The following is an 11,632-nucleotide window of genomic DNA, read 5'->3' as shown; positions in this document are numbered from 1 at the left end:
AACCTGAAAGAATGTCAAATGCATCATACTAAGTGAAAGAAGCCAGATGCAAAAGGCTACATGCTGTATAATGCCATTTATATGACATTCTTGAAAAACAAAAATACAGTGCCAGGAAATTGGTAAGCGGTCATGATGAGTGGTTAGAGTTGGCAAAGCAGCTAACTATAAAATTTTGGAAGGTGATGAACTACTTGATTGTGGTTGTGGTTACATACACATTTGCATATATTTGTCAAAACTCATAGAAGTCTACACAAAAAACAGAATGTAGCACTAAAATCCATTTCATAAAATTCAAAAAACATTGATATCTGCAGATTAGAAAAGGGTATGTATGTACACAATAGAGAGCTGAAAAATGATTCCAATATGTAAAAGAACACAAATACCTCAATCTTTTTTTTTAAAAACGAGCATTTTACATAGCTTGTTAACCATGAGAAATACATAAAAGGTATTTCCTAGTTTTAGCCCTACTAGATACTAACGTGTTCACTTATAGCTAAAAGAATTCGTTAATAAAAATGTTAAAATTGGACAGGGGTGATAGCTCATGCCTGTAATCCCAGCACTTTGACATGTCAAGGTGGGAGGATTGCTTGAGGGAGCGAGTTTGAGACCAGCCTGGGCAACACAGAAAGATCCTGCCTCTATAAAAAAAAAATTTTTTTTTAATTAGCTAGCTGTGGTGGCATGTGCCTGTAATCTCAGCTACATGGGAGGCTGAGGTGGGAGGATTCCTTGAGCCAAGGAGTTTGAGGTTACAATGAGCTAGGATCACACCACAGCACTCCAGCGTGGGTGACAGAGCAACATCCATCTCTTAAGCAAACAAATAAGAAAATGTTGAAATTAAAAAAAATTTCACTAATATAAGTAGGAACAAAAATAAAATAAGAACTTAGCAAACTGTCATAGTATTTATCATTTCTATATCCAGCACACAAAACAAAAGTATGTCAAAATTAGATGCAGCTTGGAAATAATCATTATTAATGATATATCAAAAAGGAATCAAATCATGGCACTTTATTAATAAATACAAGTAGACAAGAAATATCACACTAATTGACCAGATGTAAAATAAGTTGAGAATGCTAACAAGCATTTGATAATCATTTAAATGCAATTAAGTAGAAAAGACCAACTGTAATTCATAACACTTCATTTAATAAGAAAGAAAATTCCAGGAAAATAAATAGAAATAAAAGTTAAAAAGAAATAGGTGAGTAAAATGTGTTACAAACAAATGTCTACACGAAAAATATAGACAAGCAAAACTGAAATGTAGATTTCTTTTTATTATCAGATATATTTTGTCCCTCGCTCCCTCAACTAAAATTAAAACACTCACTAAAAATGCATCCAGAATATTGGATATGGCAGACAAAAGGTTCAGTGAACTCAAAGAGACAGCAACAGAAATTACTCAACTGAAAATCCTCTCTGCCACACAAATAAAACACAATAAAAGAGAAAGGAACAGAATCTCAGAGATCTGTGTTACAGTATCAAATAGCCTAATACATGAACATACACATGTAATTGGCATCCCAAAAACAGAAAAGGGCAATAATATGGCAGAAAAAAAATATTTCAAGAAATATTATCCAATGATTTCCCAAATTTGAGGAAAAACATTGAATAAATCCAAGAAGTTCACTTACCCACAAAGGAGAAATTCAAAGAAAAAGTCCAACTGCTAAAACTAAAAGATAAAATAGAAAGGGGACAGTAAAAAAATGCAAATCACATACAAAATAGAAGCCAGAAAGCAGTGGACTGGTATCTCTACAGTCCTAAAAGAAAAAAAAAGTCAACACAGAATTCTATATCCAATAAATACATCCCTCAAAACAAACATGAAATAAAGCCATTTTCAAATGAATGAAAGCTAAGAGAAGTTATCTCCAGCTGAAATATATGAAATGGCAGATGTTTTTCAAGATGAAGGGAAATAATGCCCAGATAAAAATGGATCTACAGGTAAAAATGAAGAACACCAGAAATGGTAAATATGTCAGTAAATATAAAGACCATATTTTTTCCTTCTCTTAATTTCCTTAAAAGACGACTCATTGTTTAAAGCAAAAGTAGTAACGTAAGGTAGAGTTTATAATACATGTACATGTAAAAAATATAACAGCTCAATGAACAGGGGAGTGAGTAAATGGAATTTCACTATTATAAGATTCTTATATTTGTCAAGTGGGAAGAAAAAAGCAGGATATGAGAAATAACAACTGTACCATGGGGAATGGTACAATAGTAGCTATAAGTATACCTTAGTAAGGATGCATATTGTTAGCACTATCATAACCACTAAAGGAACAAAACAGGTGTTGCTCAAAGCCAATGGAGAAAATAAAATAGAATAAAAAATATTTAACCCAAAAGAACTCAGGAAGGAAAACAAAAAACAGGAAAAACAAAGGGAACTCAAGTCGTTTCATAGACAAACAAAACCATATCAATGATTATTTTAAATAAGTTGACTATGCTGATTAAATAGTGGGACTGTCAGACTGGATCAAAAAAACATGATCCTATTATATGCTAAGAGATAATTAAAATACTAAACCATAAATAAGTTGAAAAAGAAAGGAAATGTTGATACACTCTTAATATAAGGCCACACTACCAAAGGCACCGAAAATCAAAGCCAAAGTATCTTAACCAACAACATATATACATCTTCAGAAAACATTTCTTCCCTACAAATGCAATTTCAAAAAAAAAAAAATGGACCAAGTAATTGCTATACCAGATGCTCAGATATCAAAGGAAGGGCATAGAAAACATGAAAAAGCAGAGAAATACGACATCGCTAAAAGACCACAACAATTATCTAGCAATAAATATCAACTAAAAAAAATTCCTCGAAATGCCAGATAAAGAATCCAAACTAGTGATTTAATGAGATGCAAGAGAAATCTGAAAACCAATACAAAGAAATCAGAAAATCAATTCAGGTTATGAATGAGATTTACCAATGAAACAGAGATCTTTAAAAAAAAAAAAAGAAAGAAACTGGAAACCATGAATTAAAAAATTGAAGAAAATACAAAATATATTCAAAAGATTCAATAACAGATTAGACCAAGGAAAAGCAAGAATCTCAGAACCTGAAGACAGAATGAAATTTTGAAATAATGCAGTCAGGCAAAAATAGGAAAAAGTATAAAAAGGAATGAGCAAAGCCTTTTGAGATGTCCAGGACTACATCAAGCAAACAAACATATGAATTATCAGAATTCCTAAGGGGAAAGGGAGATTAGAAAGTTTTAAAAACCTATTTAAGGAAATAATTAATGAAAACTTCTAAAGTCTAGCAAGAGAGTTAGACATCCAGATACAGGAAGCCCAGCTATCCCCAGGAAAATACATTACAAAAAGGACTTCACCATAGCGTATTATATTCATAACATGTAAAGTCAAAGTTTAAAAAAAAGAATTTTAAAATTACCAAGAGAAAAGCATCTATCTAGTCACCTATAAATAAAACACTATAAAACTAACTGGACTTTTCAACAAAAATCTTACAGGCCAAAAGGGAATGGATGGCATTTTCAAAGTGCTCAAAAAAAAGAAAAAAAAAAAAAAAAATAAGCCAAAATTTTATATCCTGCCAGAAGAAGCTTAATAAGAGATATAAAATATTTCCTAGACAAGCAAACAATGAGGGATTCAGTAGAGAAAAAAGTAGAAAGATCACAAATTAACACGCTAGCATCACACCTCAATGAAACTAGAAAAAAAAGAACAAATGAAACTCAGAGTTAGCAGAAGCAAAAAAATAACAAAGATCAGAGCAAAACTAAATGAACAAGAACCAAAAACAACAACAACAAAAAAACCCGAAAGGATCAATGAGACAAAAAGTTGGTTATTTAAAGAGAGAAACAAAATTGATGAACTACTAGCTAGACTAACCAAGAAAAGGAGAGAAAAGATCCAAATAAAATTAGAGAGGAAAAAGGAGACATTACAACTGATACCACAGAAATTCTAAAGGTAATCAGAGACTATTATGTATAACTATATGCCCATAAACTAGAAAACATAGAGAAAATGGATAAATTGCTGGAAACATACGACCTCCCAAGATTGACCCAGGAAGAAACAGAATTCCTGAATAGATCAATGATGATAGCAAGACTGTATAGTAATAAAAAAAAAAATCCCAATAAAAGAAAGTCCAGGACCAGATGGATTCACAGCCTAGATGTACAAAACACAAAAAGAGCTAACACCAATCCACCTGAAACTATTCTAAAACTACTGAGGAGGGAATTCTCCCTAATCCATTCTACAAGGTCAGTATCACCCTGATATCAAAACCAGACAAAAACACACAAAGACAAAAACTACAGACTAGTGTCATGTGCGTCCCAGTGAAGAGGCCACCAAACAGGCTTTGTGTGAGCAACATGGCTGTTTATTTCACCTGGGTGCAGGCGGGCTGAGTGCGAAAAGAGAGTCAGCAAAGGGAGATAAGGGTGGGGCTGTTTTATAGGATTTGAGTAGGTAAAGGAAAATTACAGTCAAAGGGGGGTTGTTCTCTGGCGGGCAGGAGTGGGGGTCACAAGGTGCTCAGTGGGGGAGCTTTTTGAGCCAGAATGAGCCAGGAAAAGGAATTTCACAAGATAATATCATCCCTTAAGGCAAGGACCGGCCATTTTCACTTCTTTTGTGGTGAAATGTCATCAGTTAAGGCGAGGCAGGGCATTTTCACTTCTTTTGTGATTCTTCAGTTACTTCAGGCCATCTGGGCGTATATGTGCAAGTCACAGGGGATGCGATGGCTTTGCTTGGGCTCAGAGGTCTGATAACTAGTATCTCTGATGACATTCACGCAAAATTATCAACAAAATACTAGCAAACTGAATCCAACAGCATGTCAAAAAGATCACACACCACGATCAAGTGAGATTTATCTCAGGGATGCAAGGATAGTTCAACATACACAAATCAATAAGTGTTATACACCACATAAACAGAATTAAGGACAAAAATCAGATGATCATCCCAACCGATGAAGAAAAAGCATTTGACAAAATTCATCTTCCATTCATGACAAAAATTCTCAACAAACCAGACACAGAAGGAACTTCCTTCAACATAATAAAGGCCATATATGACAAATCCACAGCCAACATAATACTGAATTGGGGAAAGGTTGAAAAGATTCCTTCTAATAATTGGAACAAGATAAGGATACCCACTTTCACCACTCTTATTCAGTATAGTACTGCAAGTCCTAGCCAGAACAACCAGGCAAGAGAAAAAAACAAAAGGCATCCAAATTGGAAAAGAAGTAGTCAAATTATCATAGTTGGCTAATGGTATGATCTTGTATACAGAAAACCCTCAAGACTCCACCAAAAATTTCTTAGATTGGTAAATTAAGTAAAGCTTCAGGATACAATATCAATGTACAAAAATCAGTAGTGTTTCTATACACCAATAAAAAGCTAGCTGAAGATCAAGAATGCAATCCCATTCACAATAGCTGCAAAAATAAAATAAAATACCTAGGAATATACTTAACTAACAAGGTGAAAGATCTCTGCAAGGGAAACTACAAAGGACGGATGAAAGAAATTGTAAACAACATTAAAAAAATGGAAAAACATCTCATGCTGGTGGATCAGAAAAATTAATATTATTAAAATGAACATACCGCCCAAAGCTACAGGTTCAATGTAAACCTTATCAAATTACTGATGTCGTTCTTCACAGAATTAGAAGAAAACAATGATAAAGCTCATATGGAACCAAAAAAGAGGCCAAAATGCCAAAGCAATTCTAATCAAAAAGAACAATGGTGGAAGTACACATTGCCTCACTTCAAAATATATTACAAAGTTATAGCAACCAAAATAGCATGGTAGTAGTATAAAAATAGACACACAGATAAATGCAACAAAACAGAGAAACGAGAAATAAAGTCACATACTTACAGCCAACTGATCTATGACAAAGATGGCAAGAACACTACACTGGAGAAAAGACAAACTTTTCAATTAATGGTGCTGGGAAAACTGGATTGCCACATGCAGAAAAGTGCAACTGGACTCGTATATGTCACCACATATGAAAATAAACTTAAGATAGATTAAAAATTTAAATGCAAGACCCAAAACTATAAAACTACTAGAGGAAAACCTAGGAAAAACTCTTTTAGATATTGGTTTAGGCAAACAATTCATGACTGTAGGGGTGGCCTGCCCCTCCATACCTGTGGGCGTTTCTCGTTAGGTGGAAAGAGAGACTTGAGAAAAGAAATGAGACACAGAGACAAAGTATAGAGAAAGAAAAAGTGGGCCCAAGGGACCGGCACTCAGCATACAGAGGACCCACGCCGGCACTGGTCTCTGAGTTCCCTCCGTATTTATTGATCATTATCTTTACCATCTTAGAAAAAGGGAAGTGATAGGATAATAGGATCAATCGTAGGGAGAAGGTCAGCAGTAAGACAGGCGAGTAAAGATCTCTGTGACGTAAGTTTAAGGAAAAATGCTGTGCCTTGATATGCATATGTAAACATCTCCATAAACCTTTTTAGTGCATAAAGAGCAGCATTATGCTAGCAAGACCCATATTTCGCCCTGAGGTGGTTTTCTCCTTTCTCAGTAAACAGAACATACAATCGGGTTTTACACCGCGATGTTCCATTGCCCAGGGATGAGCAGGAGACAGATGCTTTTCTCTATCTCAACTGCCAAGAGGCCTTCTTTCCTCTTATACTAGTCCTCCTCAGCACAGACCCTTCACGGTGTCAGGCTGGGGGACGATCAGGTCTTTCCCTTCCCACGAGGCCATATTTCAGACTATCACATGGGGAGAAACCTTGGACAATACTTAGCTTTCCTAGGCAGAGGTCCCTGCGACCTTTGGCAGTGTACGTGTCCCTGGGTACTTGAGATTAAGAGAATGGTGATGACTTTTAACCAGCAAGCTGCCTTCAGGCACTTGTTTAACAAAGCACACCCTGCACCGCCCCAAATCCGTTAAACCTTGAGTCACCACAGCACATGTCTCTTGCAAGGACAAGGTTGGGGGTAGGGTCACAGATTAACAGCATCTCAAATACAGAACAAAATGGAGTCTCTTATGTCTACTTCTTTCTATATAGACACAGTAACAGTCTGATCTTTCTTTTCCCCACAATGACTAAGACCTCAAAAGTGCAGGCAATAAAAACACAAATAGACAAATGGAACTTAATTAAACTAAAAAGCTTCTGTGCTACAAAAGAAATAATCAACAGAATGAACAATCTCTGGAATGAGAGAAAATATTTGCAAACTATGCATTCAACAGGGGACTAATATCCAGATTTTACAAGGGACTCAACCAAAAAACCCCAAATAATCCCAGTAAAAAGTAGGCTAAGGACACGAATAGACATTTTTCAAAAGAAGATAAACAGCCAACGAGCACATGAGAAAATGTTCAATATAACTAATCATCAGTAAAATGCAGATTAAAACCACAATGAAACATCACCTTACACCAATCAGAACGGGTACTAAAAAGACAAAAACATAACAGACATTCGGGTGCAAAGAAAAAGGAACTGTTATACACTGTTGGCAAGAACACACATTACTACAACCTCTATGGAAAACAGTACAGTGAGTTCTCAAAGAACTAAAAGTAGAACTACCATTTGATCCAGCAATCCCACTACTGGGTATCTACCCAAAGGAAAAGAAATCATTAAATAAAAAAGAGACCTGCACTCATATGTATACCACAGTGGTATTCAAAATCACAAAGATATGGAATCAACCGAAGTGTACATCAATGGAGGACTGGATTTTAAAAGTCATATATATACACAATACTATTTAGACATTAAAAAGAATGAAATTGTCTTTCACGGCAACATGGATAGAAATGGAGACCTTTATCTTAAATGAAACAACTGAGACACAAAGAGAAATACTGCATGTTCTCACTCAAAAATGTAAGCTAAATAATGAGTACACATGGTAGCAGAGTGTAGAGAGATGGACAATGGAAACTTGGAGGGGTAGGGGATTAGGAGTGGAGTGGATGATGGGAGGTTGCTTGGTGGGTATAAGCTGCATTGCTCCAGGAACAGATGCACTGAAGGCACTTACTTCACCACAATGCTATATATCAATGTAGCAAAACTGCACTTGTTTCCCATACATATTTACAAAACAAATTTTTAAAAATTGCTTAAATTATCAAAAGTATCACAACTCATTTCTTGACAGACATTTTCCGCTTTCATTTTTTCACCTGACATTCAATCCTCACGCTACCGAAAAATGAATTTGCTTCTTAATGTTTAAACAAAACTAACCTTTCCAAGTGATCAATAATTTCTTGGTTATTAGAACGAACAGATACTTTTCAGACCTTTGAGCATCTATAGCAACATAATGCTCTGGTTAGTAGCAAAGACAATGGGCATGTAAATCACTGCTCAGCCACTTACTGGCTATCAGACCCTGAATAAATTACTGAACCTGTGTTTGTTTTCCAGCTATAAAATGAGAATAATATTTAGGATTCTCAGGATTAAGAGATTACATATACAAAGCATTTAGGAGAGTGCCTACTAAACAGCAATCTATACAAGTGTTACTGAAACTTGCTTTCTTATGTATCAAAGATACCACTCTCTCTTGAGTTTCTTTCTCCTTCTCTAGACCATCTCTGCTTCCTATTCATGCTACTTTATTTCACTGACTCCTTCAACATGGTTCTCTTCTCTTCTATGCTTTGGCTCAAACCCATCTAAATTAGAGACCCTTTGAGCTTCAAACTCCCCAATCCATTTGCCTACTGGACACTACTATCTATTCATCTCTAAAGACCTTTCAAATTTGTCCAAATTGAACTCCGTAAATGTTTCTTCCTAAATGTGTACCCCCTATTTTCTTCTCCTGGCTGGCTAGGAATTAGAAACAGAAGTTTCCTGAATTTCTCTTTGCCACTCTAGTCTAATTGTTTTCTAAGACCTACTGATTCTGCTTCTTTATCCTGTCAAGTCTAAAGCAAATCATCTATATTCAAATTCCTGCTCTACTATATTTTATCAATACAATCTCAAGCAAATTGCTTAACCTTTCTGAAAGACAGTGTCTTTAATAACAGTACCTACCGTCATAGGTCTTTGTGATGATTAAATAATATATGTAAAGCATGTAAAACACTACCTAACGTATGGAAAAAAATGCAACGAATGTTAACTTTAGGTATTACTATTACTATCTTTTTTCAATCTCCTTCCCAGCATCCCCTCTGCCACTGGCCCAGATCATCATCAACTCTCATCTAAATTACTGTAATTGCCTCTTAACACCTTTCCACTAATCTTGCCTTCTCCAATATACTCTCTACCTAGAAGCAAAGTTTTTTGAATTCAAAGTAAATCATGTTTTTCTCCTGCTAAAACCTACCAAAGACTTTCCATAGTTTTTAGAGTAACATCCAAATTCCTCAATATGCACATAAGGACTGTTTTTTACGCCAAAGGAAGTTACAGCACAGTCTGTTATCCCATAAGTTCCAGCTCAACTTTCCTGATCTGTCAGAACCAAAAGCTCTCATGCTCACATATCACAATGCTAATAACACACCTATTAATTTTAACTGGAGATCAGGTGATTGTCAGACCCCACAGAAATGTGATTACCTTTAGTTCTGGGACTACATTTCTTCATCTTTGTACCTCAGAAACTTACTCCAGTGTTTCAGGAATTTGCTAATTGTTTGCTAAATAAATACTGAAAAACGTATTGAAATATTCAATCTCAAATGTTAAGACAAAGACAAAAACCATACCTAAACCAGTTCTCATAAATAAACTCAACATTAAAAAACTGCATTCCTTTTAGTAGGAAAAAGCATTCTGAGTTACCGAAATTCTTACCTGAATATATTTCTTGCTATAATTGTAACCTGGCTGTAGGGATCCGAAATCTACTTTACGTAATTTACTCAGCGGCTGAACTTCAGGCACCCCACTGACTTCCTTTATTAATTCAAGTGGCATATCAGTTCTTCACACTGATGTCCAAAGCAAATTCAACTAGGGAATTTGACAACTTGCTGCTGAAGATACAAAACCAGTGTTTTATCCAAAATGCAGTCAATAATTTGCTTTAAGTCTCTTTGACTTAGTTATGCTTTTCCTTATTATGGTTAACACGGTTCAGGGTTGGGGGTGACAGGAGGATGGATTATTTTACAATTTTATTGCAAAGATCAATACAGGACATTCTTCCACGGAACTGAAACTTAACCATTTTCTACTAAGCTGCGTATTTAAAGTACCTCTAAAAAGCAAGTTTTAAAATCTGTAACCATGTCACTAACAAACGCCTTTAACATTGTGCTTTAAAACGCAAAAGTTGGCCGGGCGCGGTGGCTCAAGCCTGTAATCCCAGCACTTTGGGAGGCCGAGACGGGCGGATCACGAGGTCAGGAGATCGAGACCATCCTGGCTAACACGGTGAAACCCCGTCTCTACTAAAAAATACAAAAAACTAGCCGGGCGACGTGGCGGCGCCTGTAGTCCCAGCTACTCGGGAGGCTGAGACAGGAGAATGGCGTGAACCCGGGAGGCGGAGCTTGCAGTGAGCTGAGATCCGGCCACAGCACTCCAGCCTGGGTGACAGAGCGAGACTCCGTCTCAAAAAAAAAAACAAACAAACAACAACAACAAAAAAAAAACGCAAAAGTTATTGGGGAAGAGGGAGGCTGAAAAATCCTGAGCTTTTTTTTTTTTTTAACCCCCACAGGAGCTGTAATATTGTATAGGCAAATTGTGCACCAAAAGCTTCGTACTCCAAGATGTTTCTGTGGCCTCCTCCCTTCACCCCCTAAATAAACTAAAAAACAAAAATTACTGAACTGAGATTAACTTGTGCATCGTAGGCTCCACCTTATTTACAGACGTCTTGACTGGGACACTCACTAGTGTCGATATCCAATTTTAACGTTTGCGCACCAACCTTTCCCCAAGCCACCTGAGCTCTTTGAGGGCGGGGACTTGGACTTAACTCTGTCCGCTCCTCCCAAAACACCAAGAAAGACGCTGAACACAGTAGGATCGAGATAAACACTCGTAAGAAAAAGTGTTTCTCTGCGATAATTAACATCAAATTTGGATCTAAACTAATTCAATCCCGGGCCCCTTCCGTCTGGTAGCCACTCAACGAACACACCAAACCTTACAAATTTTACTCACCCGCAGTTTAGAAAGAACCCTAGGAAGAGTTTAGACGGGCGCGCACGTGACGTCACTCGCACGCTGACGGTCCAGCTCCACGCATGCGTGCAGGATCCCTGAGCATAGCCACTAGTTCTCCGCCCGCGGCGGCAGGCTGTGTAACCGTTCACACACTGACGGCGCCTGGAGGTTTGGCGAAATATTGACAGGATGCGGCGCCAACGGGAGCGTAGGGCCAAGGAACAGGCCCCGCCCAGTCCGGTCACATTTCCGGAATTCTCGCCTCTCCCCTTAGCTCCGCCCCCAGTCACTTTCCAGCTTGCGTGGCGGGAGGCAAGTTCAGGGCAAGCGGGCGGGTCTGCTGGGCAGGGTTTCAGCTTCCGTTTGGTAGATTGGTAGCTTGTGCAGGCA

General features: G+C 37.1%; 1 protein-coding gene across 5 annotated transcripts in view; it reads right to left on the bottom strand.

Moving 5' to 3' along the window:
* POT1 (protection of telomeres 1) overlaps positions 1 to 11,428 on the bottom strand; it is a 115,612-nt gene extending 104,184 nt beyond the window's left edge. For 3 of the 5 annotated variants that reach the window (XM_010355863.2, XM_030932955.1, XM_030932956.1), the window contains exons 1-2: positions 11,240 to 11,421; positions 9,920 to 10,101 (exon numbers count right to left, since the gene is read on the bottom strand). The gene's annotated coding sequence lies outside the window, so the exon portion shown is untranslated. Of the gene's footprint in view, positions 1 to 9,919; positions 10,102 to 11,239 lie in introns of all 5 variants that reach the window. The other 2 variants (XM_030932957.1, XM_030932954.1) reach the window with 2 other exon arrangements.
* Between the last annotated feature and the right edge of the window lie 204 nt (positions 11,429 to 11,632).

The sequence above is a fragment of the Rhinopithecus roxellana genome, chromosome 6, assembly GCF_007565055.1.
Source record: "Rhinopithecus roxellana isolate Shanxi Qingling chromosome 6, ASM756505v1, whole genome shotgun sequence".
Lineage (NCBI taxonomy): Eukaryota > Metazoa > Chordata > Mammalia > Primates > Cercopithecidae > Rhinopithecus > Rhinopithecus roxellana.
This window is presented reverse-complemented; position numbering and strand designations above follow the sequence as displayed.